The sequence below is a fragment of the Bos grunniens genome, chromosome 7 (genome assembly GCF_055505025.1).
Source record: "Bos grunniens cultivar Pamir isolate PY7600 chromosome 7, Bosgru_T2T1.0, whole genome shotgun sequence".
NCBI classification, from domain to species: Eukaryota; Metazoa; Chordata; class Mammalia; order Artiodactyla; family Bovidae; genus Bos; species Bos grunniens.
This window is the reverse complement of record NC_141171.1, coordinates 27,223,675-27,234,976: the sequence shown is the minus strand read 5'-3', so window position 1 is coordinate 27,234,976 and position 11,302 is coordinate 27,223,675. Positions and strand designations below refer to the sequence as shown.

Below are 11,302 nucleotides of genomic sequence, written 5' to 3'. Positions count from 1 at the left end.
GAGAAACACTGGGCCTCTCAGTTCAGTTCAGTCGCTCAGTCGTGTCTGACTCTTTGCGACACAAGGGACCGCAGCACACCAGGCCTCCCTGTCCATCACCATCTCCCGGAGCTTACTCAAACTCATGTCCATTGAGTGGGTGATGCCATCCAACCATCTCATCCTCTGTTGTCCCCTTCTCCTCCTGCCTTCAATCTTTCCCAGCATCAGGGTCTTTTCCAATGAGTCAGCTCTTCACATCAGGTGGCCAAAGTACTGGAGTTCCAGCTTCAACATAAGTCCTTCCAGTGATATTCAGGACTGATTGCCTTTAGGATGGACTGGTTGGATCTCCTCACAGTCCAAGGGACTCTCAAGAGTCTTCTCCAACACCACAATTCAAAAGCATCTATTCTTTGGCACTCAGCTTTCTTCATAGTCCAACTTTCACAACCATACATGACTACTGGAAAAACCATAGCTTTGACTAGATGGACCTTTGTTAGCAAAGTAATGTCTCTGCTTTTTAATATGCTATCTAGGTTGGTCATAACTTCTCTTCCAAGGAGCAAACGTCTTTTAATTTCATGGCTGCAATCACCATCTGCATTCATTTTGGAGCCCCTCAAAATAAAGTCTGCCACTGTTTCCACTGTTTCCCTATCTATTTGCCATGAAGTGATGGGACCAGATGCCATGACCTTAGTTTTCTGAATATTGAGTTTTCAGCCAACTTTTTCACTCTCTCACTTTTGTCAAGAGGCTCTTTAGTTCTTCTTGGCTTTCTACTATATGGGTGGTGTCATCTGCATATCTGAGGTTATTGATATTTCTCCTGACAATCTGGATTCCAGCTTGTGCTTCATCCAGTCCAGCATTTCTCATAAGCTACTCTGCATATAAGTTAAAGAAGCAGGGTGAAAATTTACACCCTTGATGTACTCCTTTTCCTATTTGGAACCAGTCTGTTGTTCCATGTCCAGTTCTAACTGTTGCTTCCTGACCTGCATACAGACTTTTCAAGAGGCAGATCAGGTGGTCTGGTATTCCCATCTCTTTCAGAATTTTCCACAGTTTGTGGTGATCCACACAGTCAAAGGCTTTGGCGTAGTCAATAAAGCAGAAATAGATGTTTTTCTGGAACTCTTTTGCTTTTTCCATGATTCAAGGGATATTGGCAATTGATCTCTGGTTCCTCTGCCTTTTCTAAAACCAGCTTGAACATCACGTTCACGTACTGCTGAAGCCTGGCTTGGAGAATCTTGAGCATTACTTTACTAGCATGTGAGATGAGTGTAGTTGTGCAGTAGTTTGAGCATTCTTTGGCACTGCCTTTCTTTGGGATTGGAATGAAAACTGACCTTTTCCAGTCCTGTGGCCACTGCTGAGTTTTCCAAATTTGCTGGCATATTGAGTGCAGCACTTTCACAGCATCATCTTTTAGGATTGGAAATAGCTCCACTGGAATTCCATTGCCTCCACTAGCTGTGTTCGTAGTGATGCTTTCTAAGACCCACTTGACTTCACATTCCAGGATGTCTGGCTCTAGGTGAGTGATCACACTATCGTGATTATCTGGGTCATGAAGATCTTTTTTGTACAGTTCTTCTATGTATTCGTGCCACCTCTTCTTAATATCTTCTGCTTCTGTTAGGTCCATACCATTTCTGTCCTTTATGGTGCCCATCTTTGCATGAAATATTCCCTTGGTATCTCTAATTTTCTTGAAGAGATTTCTTATCTTCCCATTCTATTGTTTTCCTTTATATCTTTGCACTGATCACTGAGGAAGGCTTTCTTATCTCTCCTTGCTATTCTTTGGAACTCTGCATTCAAATGAGTATATCTTTCCTTTTCTCTTTTGCTTTTGTCTAACTCAGTGAAACTATGAGCCATGCCTTGTAGGGCTCCACCCAAGATGGACAGGTCATGGTGGAGAGTTCTGACAAAATGTGGTCCACTGGAGAAGGGAATGGCAATCCACTTCAGGATTCTTGCCTTGAGAACCCCATGAACAGTATGAAAAGGCAAAAAGATAGGACACTGAATGATGAACTCCCCAGGTCAGTAGGTGCCCAGTATGCTACTGGAGATCAGTGGAGAAATAACTCCAGAAAGAATGAAGAGACTTAGCCAAAGCAAAAACAACACCCAGTTGTGGATGTGACTGGTGATGGAAGCAAGGTCTGATGCTGTTAACAGCAATATTGCATAGGAACCTAAAATGTTAGGTCCATGAATCAAGGCAAACTGGAAGTAGTCAAACAGGAGATGGCAAGAGTGAACGTCGACATTTCAGGAATCAGCGAACTAAAATGGACTGGAATGGGTGAGTTTAACTCAGATGACCATTATATCTACAACTGTGGGCAAGAATCCTTGAGAAGAAGTGAAGTAGCCATCATAGTGAACAAGAGTCTGAAATGCAATACTTGGATGCAATCTCAAAAATAACAGAATGTTCTCTGTTCATTTCCAAGGCAAACCATTCAATATCATGGTAATACAAGTCTATACCCCTACCACTAATGCTGAAGAAGCTGCAGTTGAACGGTTCTATGAAGACCTACAAGCCCTTCTAGAACTAACACTCAAAAAAACAGATGTCCTTTTCATTATAGGGGACTGGAATGCAAAAGTAGGAAGTCTAGAAATACCTGGAGTAACAGTCAAATTTGGCCTTGGAGTACAGAATGAAGCAGGTCAAAGGCTAATAGAGTTTTGTCAAGAGAATGCACTGGTCATAGCAAACAACACCCTCTTCCAACAGCACAAGACTCTACAGATGAACTTCACCAGATGATCAACATGGAAACCAGATAGATTATATTCTTTGCAGTCAAAAGTGAAAAAGCTCTATACAGTCAGCAAAAACAAGACTGGGAGCTGACTGTGGCTCAGATCATGAACTCCTTGTTGCCGAGCTCAGACTTAAATTGAAGAAAGTAGGGAAAACCACTAGACCATTCAGGTATGACTTAAATCAAATCTCGTATGATTATACAATGGAAGTGAGAAAGAGATTTAAGGGACTAGATCTGATAGACAAGAGTACCTGATGATCTATGGACAGAGGTTTGTGACATTGTACAGGAGACAGGGATCAAGACCATTCCCAAGAAATAGAAATGCAAAAAGGCAAAATGTCTGTCTGAGGAGGCCTTACAAATAGCTGTGAAAAGAAGAGAAGTGAAAAGCACTAGGTCTCTAGACTTAACTGATGATGAAATGTGAAATCCGCTCTTTTGAAAGATAATAAAGATGTAAATAATTCTTCCTTTTTTTTTTTTAATATGGAACACTTCATGAATTTGCATGTCATCCTCGCGCAGGGGCCATGCTAACCTTGTCTGTATTGTTCTAATTTTAGTATATGTGCTGCCAAAGTGAGCACAGCTCTTGCTTGTAAATAAACCAATTTACTTCTTGTGGAGACCCAAGTGACCAGATATTTCCAATCAGGAGTTTTATTTTTTTACAAAGGCAGAGAGAGATTAAAAGATCCCCAAGATGAAGAAGAGCTGGGGCTGTAAGCTTAAGATTCTGAGTCCAGGACTTCCTCATAGTGCCAAATTCATTTTGATCTGGTCCATCCCTTTATAGGTATTCCCTGGTGGCTCAGAGGGTAAAGAATCCACCTGCAATGTGGGAAATCTGGGTTCTATCCCTGAGTTGGGAAGATCCACTGGAAGAGGGCATGACAACTTATTCCAGTATTCTTGCCTGGAGAATCCCATGAACTGAGGAGCCTGGCAGGCTATATAGTCCATGGGTCGCAAAAAGTCAGACTAATCACATCCCTTTACAGACACAAAGTAGAATGGACAAATTTCAGGACCCTAAAAGATTTTAACCTATATGCAGGTCAGGAAGCAACAGTTAGAACTGGACATGGAACAACAGACTGGTTCCAAATAGGAAAAGGAATACATCAAGGCTGTATATTGTCACCCTGCTTATTTAACTTATATGCAGAGTACATCATGAGAAACACTGGGCTGGAAGAAGCACAAGCTGGGATCAAGATTGCCGGGAGAAATCTCAATAACCTCAGATATGCAGATGACACCACCCTTATGGCAGAAAGTGAAAAGGAACTAAAAAGCCTCTTGATGAAAGTGAAAGAGGAGAGTGAAAAAGTTGGCTTAAAGCTCAACATTCAGAAAACAAAGATCATGGCATCTGGTCCCATCACTTCATGGGAAATAGATGGGGAAACAGTGGAAACAGTGGCAGACTTTGTTTTGGGGTCTCCAAAAATCACTGCAGATAATGACTGCAGCCATGAAATTAAAAGACGCTTACTCCTTGGAAGGAAAGTTATGGCCAACCTAGATAGAATATTAAAAACAGAGACATTACTTTGCCAACAAAGGTCCGTCTAGTCAAGGCTATGGTTTTTCCAGTGGGCATGTATGGATGTGAGAGTTGGACTGTGAAGAAAGCTGAGTGCTGAAGAATTGCTGCTTTTGAACTGTGGTGTTGGAGAAGACTCTTGAGAGTCCCTTGGACTGCAAGGAGATCCAACCAGTCCATTCTGAAGGAGATCAGCCCTGGGATTTCTTTGGAAAGAATGATGCTAAAGCTGAAACTCCAGTACTTTGGCCACCTCATGCGAAGAGCTGACTCATTGGAAAAGACTCTGATGCTGGGAGGGATTGAGGGCAGGAGGAGAAGGGGACGACAGAGGATGAGATGGCTTGATGGCATCACCGCCTCGATGGACATGCGTTTGGGTGAACTCCGGGAGTTGGTGATGGACAGGGAGGCCTGGCATGCTGCAATTCATGGGGTCACAAAGAGTTGGACATGACTGAGCGACTGAACTGAACTGAACTGAAAAGATTTTAACAGCAAATTGTGGTTGCTCAAGACAATCTTTTTTCTAATTGAGGTGAAATTCACACAACATAAACTTAATGATTTATGATTTTAAAGTATACAATCCAGGGGCACTTGCTGTACTAGGTTTTTGTTTCTTGTTTTCTTGTTTAAAAATTTTTACATACGAGACCTGGTCTCACTTAAACTCCAGATAAAGAGTTATTTTCAGAGGCAGATGAGTGAAAGCTTGTGCAGAGAAGGAATGCAATCCGTCCTCCCTTCACACAAACTACAGAGCAGGAGAGATGCTGAGTTAAACCGTCCAGTGGATACTTGCCAAACGCGATAAATAAGTCACTCCTTCTAGGGCACTATTTTATTATGGTTTATATTGTCATTTTATTTTCCCGGCAATGCCTTAGATGCAAAAAGAACAGTGGAAAAAGCCCAACAGCTTTGATGACAGTTTTGGTTTGACTATCATCCATTTAAAGAGCCTGGGGGTGGTGACTATTTCGGAAGCCCTGTGGAGGTGGGAGGGGCTGACTCTCATCCGGTCATTGCAGTTTCAGTCGGTTCCACCTCTCACTGAGACTTTCCTCCACGTCCCCAACCCACCCCCATTCCCCTCCCCCAACACCCTGGGATTCACTTTGGGGGCTACTCTTCTGGTTCCAGGTGCAGAGTCCTGAGTTTTTGAGTGGTCTTTTAATACATTAATACTTTGTTCAGGCACTACAGTTTGACTGAATACTGAAATCTCTTTGTATTTGCCAAACTTTCTACTTTTTCTTTAATTCAATAAATATGTGTTGTGATATGTCTTAAGTCGTTTCCCTGTGCATGAAATTTGTCTGTAGGGTGTGGAATCTAAAGTTTAAGTCTGTATAGTTCTTACTCCCTTTGAAAACTCAATTCTAATAGTAAAGATAAAAAGGATATGTTCATCTGACAAATATTTATTTATTGAGCTTCCTAATAGCCCACATGATGGTAGGTGCTAGGGGATGCAAAGATGAATTGGATGATGTTCTAACACTCAAGGACTCCTTCACAGCATGATGAGAACTGGCAGTTCAGGCTGACAATAAGACTTGTTTCTGAACTCAACGAGAAGATCCCTAGGACATGTATGAATTTCTCTTTTAAGCCAGGGAGGGTGTGAGGTTTTAAGACATCTTCACAAAAAGGTAAGCCTAAGAATTTGTTTACTATCTCATAAACAATTACTTGAGGATTAAAGGACCTTAATGAATCGGTGGGAGTGGGTTAAGGTCAATAAAAGGATGTTCTAGTTAGGGACAGATTGGAACTCCAAGTCAAGTCACCATGTCTAATCTTACCCAACACTGTCCCCAGGTTTAAACCATTTATTTTGGGCAAAACGGAGATCAGATAAGTTCTGTGAGGCCTACTTGTGCCCTCGATAGAGATTTTCAGGTTCGGCAAGATCTTGCTGCTTCCAGAAGCAGTGGGTGGGCCTGGGAGGAACTCAGTTTTCACTATAGAGATCCTGAAGAAGAATCCAGAGGTGCTTGCTTTGATATTAGTGTAATTGGAAACACACCCTAAATGTTAGACAAAACCTAAATGGTTGCTTTCATCTGAGCTCCAGAAGAATTAAAGACTCTGGGTTAATTACACTGCCCGCTCCCACACTAAACAATATGCACCTATTATGTTCTCCCAGGGCTTCCCTTATGGCTCAGCTGGTGAAGAATCCCTCTGCAACGCGGGAGACCTGGGTTCGAACCCTGGGTTGGAAAGATCCCCTGGAGAAGGGAAAGGCTACCCACTCCAGTATTCTGGCCTGGAGGATTCCATGGACTGTCCATGGGGTCATAAAGAGTCGGACAGGACTGAGCAACTTTCACTGTCACTTTTCAGAGTTAACTGAACCTATGAGACAACATAATCCAGTCCAGTGAATGTGGCAGAACAGGATGCTATGTATTTTGTGGCTGCAGCTGTAGTCTGCATGTGTTGATGAGACTTCTGCTCTGTTTCCTGCTTTTTAAACTTTTTTGAAACCTCATCGCCATAAAATGACTTAGCACTTTTAAATCCTGAGTAGATCAGCAAAGACATTTTTTATACCTGGTGCTTAAGCCAAAATGAAGACTCTCCTTTGGTTATAGAAGTTGAATGGCTTTTAATGATGGTTCACAAACAGTCTCCTGGGTGATGCTGGGATTCTAAAAGAAAGTCTAAAGGACTTTTTTAAAGTTAGTGTACAAATTAATAAACCCCACATTTCCCTACGAATTCCTTAAATTATTTTCTCTTATACTGCTCTGTTGTTGTTTAGTCACTGAGTCATGTCTGATTCTTTTGCGACCCCATGAACTGGAACTCACCAGGCTCCTCTGTCTCCATGGGATTCTCCAGGCAAGAATACTGGAGTGGGTTGCTATTTCCTCCTCCAGGGGATCTTCCTGACCCAGGGATCGAACTCATGTTGTGCGCATTGCAGGTGAATTCTTTACCACTGAGCCACCCTGCTTTAACCATACTGCTTTAACCTACTTCAGATAATTCTAAACATGTCAGCTGAGGTTGTTTGGGGTTCTTCATAAAAGACAGTGTCAGGTAGAAGATAAGTCTGTGATCTTCATCCTACCAGAAACCATAAATTCCATGTTAGTATGGAAATAAAGTCACATTAAGCATGTGTGTTGTGTTAGAGTTTTCTCTGCTTACAGGTGAACAAAAACAAAGAGAACTTGAGCAAAAAGCTGAAGGGCAGAGGCCCTTGTAGGAGAATAGTCACGCACGGCCTTGGGTGCAGGGGAGAGTGGGCAGCAAGCCTTGCAGTGGCCCAACCAGGGCATCTCTGGGGACCTCAGTGAACCCAGACACAGTCAGGGACTTTCTCCTTGGAGGGCTTGCTGCTTCACACACTTCTTGGTCAAAAGGTACCTCCTGGGGAAGAGAAACCAATTGTCCTTCTTTGCTCAGGGTTCTGCTCCGGACTGGTCAGCCGTTCTTGTAGGACAGAACCGTGCACGAGAAATGAGACTTAGGAGAACCCACTCATCTGGGAACACTAGGAAGTTCTTCAGGAGAAGTGAGGAAGGAGGAGGCAGAGGGTGAGGGGAGTGGTTCACTGCCCACCACACATTGACTTTAATACAATAGCCACGCGTTACAATTAAAGTCAAGCTTTGTTTATTTTCCATAGTACAGCGATGAACCCATTGTTATGTTCTTTCCTAATACTCTATTTCCAAGATTGTAAAAAATTAAGGCTTGGTGCAGTGATATGAATCAGAGGCATGATCAAAGGAAAAATAGAGGATGAATCTGGCATCTTAATATGCAGTGGGACATATGTGAGAGACAGACAGCTTGCAATTACTATAAACATACAATCAAAGACAGATCTCTTATTTAATTAGCTTTTAAAATAGAATTTAAAAAAATTTTAAAGGTCTCAAATGTACCTTTATTGTTCTATGCCATGGATATTAATTGGCTTCTATTCTTTATTATGTGTGTGTGTGTATATACAGACACTTGTACATATATTTTGATATCATTGTCCTTCATCACATCCAAAAATACTATCTACAGTCTTTCTAAATATAAAGATGGAAAAGCATAATTAACAATGCCTATATTATGCACATAAATACAGCTATTGGATAGCCTGTGCTTGTTTGGTAGCCTGTGCTTGTTTAAAGACCTATTTTTTTTGGATCCCACGAATGTCCTGTCTGTTTCCTATAGCTATATGGTATACTGGGCGTGATACATCTAATATAAGTCCCGAGGTGAAAAGACTTTCAAAATATGTTTCGGGAAATCCAGAGAAGAGCTCAGCATGCCTGTGATGACCCTGGATTTGAACACCTCATTACTAGGAAGGGGACTGTGTCAGCCCCCTCCCTCTGCAGTTCCTGGTGTTGTTAGAAACTGCGAACTGTAGGCCTGCATAGATAGTTTCCTGCCTGGTTAATAGGTTGTCTTCCTTTCTGGAGACACATGTAGGCAAATGTTTCTTTCTCTCCCAGAACTGGTTTCCTTAGCTGAACCAGGTCTTTGTTGCAGTATGTGGGTGGCATGCAAATCTTAGTTGCAGCATGTGGGATCTAGTTCTCCATTCAGAGATTGAACCCAGCCCCCTGCTCTGGGACCCCGGCCACCATGGAAGACCCTCCCAGAATTTAATATGTGTGGGAGTCCTGGAAATCCTCACCCCGGACTGCAACAAGCACTTATACTTCACATGAATAATTGAAGATGTCATCTCTTGAACTATTTATCTCCTTATCATCCCATTAGCTGGGATTTATTTTTTTTATAGTTCTCCAAAAGAATTGACTTTTTTCCACCATTATTTAGTAACAGAAAAAAAAAATTGCCTATTTTACTCCATCTGTCAACCTCAACCCACAGACTGTGAAAACACATTAGTCACTCAGTTTACAACTCTGAAGGAAAACAAAACACCAAATAGAAAAAGAAATGTATCAAAGCAAATGCCCTGATTCTTAGATCATTAGATTATTCCAAACACAGTTGATATATTTGTATCTCAACTGCCAGACTGAAATCCCAGATACCTGGGGTAACAGAGCAGAAGGAAGGGACCCATGCTCTTCTGGGAATGTGCAATGCCCAGTCTTGGAGTCTCTAGGTTTGCACATAATGTTCCCCTTCTCCCACAGCCTTATTTCTGCCCTTTGTTCTTGCAGCATCTTCCAGGGGGGCTGTACAAAGAAACCGGTTTGTAGACAAGCAGGCCTGGATTCCGGCTGCTCCTCACACCCTCTACGGTGGGGCTCTGATTATCCTATTCTTAGTGTTTACTTCTCCCTTCAGCTGGAAGTAACCACAAGTGGTCCAGGACTGTGGCAGGATGGTAAGCAGTAGCATCAGTGGCACTGGAAGGGAGGGGACGCTGGAAGTGATGGGGTCTGCTAGTGGTGTGACCCGGGGTTCTCCCGGAAGACACCTTTGCACCACTCGGGATGCGGGTACAGTAAGTGTCACCCTGAGAAATTGAACAGTTGTTCCTCATTTCACAGAATCCTGAGACTTCACATTTAAGAAGACAGTGGGAGATGGGGAGGGAGGTACCCTCTTCTGGCATTTCCTCATCTGTGTGGTGCTGCAGAGACAGACAGAAATTTGCTCAGTCGTGTCCGACTCTTTGCAACCCCACAGACTATAGCCTGCCAGGCCCATCTGTTCATGGGATTCTCTAGGCAAGAATACTGGAGTTGGTTGCCATTCGCTTCTCCAGGGGATCTTCCCAACCCAGGAATCAAACCCGGATTTCCCGCACTACAGGCAGGTTCTTTACTGTCTGAGTCACCCAAGAAGCCCAATGCTGCAGAGAAATGCTTAGAAAGGGCTTACAGGCCAAGAGGTATGGATGCTTCTGCCCTTAGGGAGGCTGCAAGGGTGTGGCCACAGGAGTCCAGGCACCCATTTTCTTCTAAGGAGCAGTGCCACCTTTTCACCCCAATGTGCTGTGCAAATATTCTCCTTTTCATGCCAAGTGCTGGTGGCACTGTAGCCTCTAGGACTCCCTATGTCCAGCTTTTAGCGGAGCATAGGCAGTCTAGAGGGCTTCCCAGGTGGTGCTAGTGGTAAGGAACTTGTCTGCCAATGCAGGAGACATAAGAGACCCAGCTTCGATCCCTGGGTCAGGAATATCCCCTGGAAGAGGGCATGGCAACCCACTCCAGTACTCTTGCCTGGAGAATCTCATGGACAGAGGAGCCGGGTGGGCTACAGTCCATTGGGTTGTAGAGTCGGACACCACTGAAGTGACTTAGCACAATACAGGTAGTAGTCCAGAGAGCAGTTTGGGGTACATCACTGTGATGAATGTCTAGGTACCCTGTGACCCACAGTTCCCTCTCAGGGGGCACATGTGAGAGTATTCACCATGATCGGTGTTTAGAGACAGGAATCTGTGCAATCAGGGTGCCTGTCACAGGGGATGGGCAGCGATGTAGGAGACGACCACCGTGAAGTCCTGAGGAGCAGTCTAGACGTGCACACAGCAACGCTGTAGGTCTCCAAAGCCAGGCTGAGGAAAGGAAGGAAGAGACAGAACAGGGCGGCATCCTGACGTCAATTACACGGGTTAAAGATGCAGGCGCGCAGGGTAATCCTACTCTTTGCAGTAACACAGAAGACAAGATACATTTAGCACATCAAAATGGTTGATATGGTACTGCAAATAGCGGGGAATAGGGATCACAGGGAATAGGGGGATGGATGATGGATGGACGGTTGAATAGATAAATGAATAAATAAATATGCTCCCTGTGCAGAGGGACTGGGGATATGGTTGACTCAGGCTTTTGCTTCTGTATTCCTAAACAGAAAATTATTTTTTACGGGCATGACTTTTAAAAGATTGGGAAGCAGCTATTCTAGGTAATGCAAACATTTCCTTAGAAGTTATCAGAAGGAGCAATGAATAGCAATTCAACAAAAGTTAAATGTCAGACTAGGAGAGAAAAAATGTGTATCCAAGGTG

At 43.3% G+C, this 11,302-nt stretch overlaps 1 non-coding gene across 1 annotated transcript; it reads right to left on the bottom strand.

The window, feature by feature from the left end:
* Positions 1-3,266: 3,266 nt before the first annotated feature.
* On the bottom strand, positions 3,267-3,373 carry LOC147368954 (U6 spliceosomal RNA). The gene has a single exon (XR_015168719.1). It is a non-coding gene; the product is annotated as a U6 spliceosomal RNA (small nuclear RNA).
* Between the last annotated feature and the right edge of the window lie 7,929 nt (positions 3,374-11,302).